Source organism: Limulus polyphemus, unplaced genomic scaffold (genome assembly GCF_000517525.1).
Source record: "Limulus polyphemus unplaced genomic scaffold, Limulus_polyphemus-2.1.2 Scaffold5900, whole genome shotgun sequence".
Classification (NCBI taxonomy): Eukaryota; Metazoa; Arthropoda; class Merostomata; order Xiphosura; family Limulidae; genus Limulus; species Limulus polyphemus.
Genome location: NW_013671510.1, coordinates 1 through 785, shown reverse-complemented (window position 1 = coordinate 785; position 785 = coordinate 1).

The following is a 785-nucleotide window of genomic DNA, read 5'->3' as shown; positions in this document are numbered from 1 at the left end:
ACCCTTCCTCACTCTAGCCATGTTTTTTCCTCCATCAACTGTAACACATTGAAGCTGATTCCACTGAAGGTTATAGCCTTGCAAAGTTTTCTGCACTTCCATGAAAATGTCTTCTCCAGTTGTTGTTCCGTGCATGCTGCAAAAGGATGCCAACTTTTCTGTCATCTGAAAGTCCAAATTAACACCACGAATGAACACGAGAAGTTGTGACGTACTCGAGAGATCTGTAGATTCATCCAGCACCAGAGAATACCACAAGAAGTTCCCAGCTTTCTCGCGTATCTGTAACACCATGTTCTCTCCAAGTTCTTCTGTTCTCCACACAACTGAACTTGCTGAAAGGCTGATACTTCCAAACAAATCGGCTTTCTCAGGACACAAGTCATTTGCTGCTTCCATCATACACTCTTTGATGAAGTTGCCGTCAGTAAACTGGTTTTCTCGCTTTGCCATCTTATGCACTATTCTGTAACTTGTAAGAGTGACAGATTCATTTTCAGCAACCATTCTCGTGAAGAGATTCCTTTGAGATTCCAAAGTACGTTTCATGAATCAAATTTCTCAGAACTCAACTTTCCAGAAAACTTCGAATATGTTTTGTTTCATTGTGATGCCGAAGATTGTACTCTTTCAAAACGTCAACACTTTCGTTGCATATCATGTAACGAGTTTTCTGGTTGTTTGTTTCCACAAAGAAGTACTTTTCTCCCCATTCTTCATTGAAAAGGTGACACTCAGCATCTACCTTTCTTTTCTTAGTGGCCATAACGATGGGTCAAGAAAAC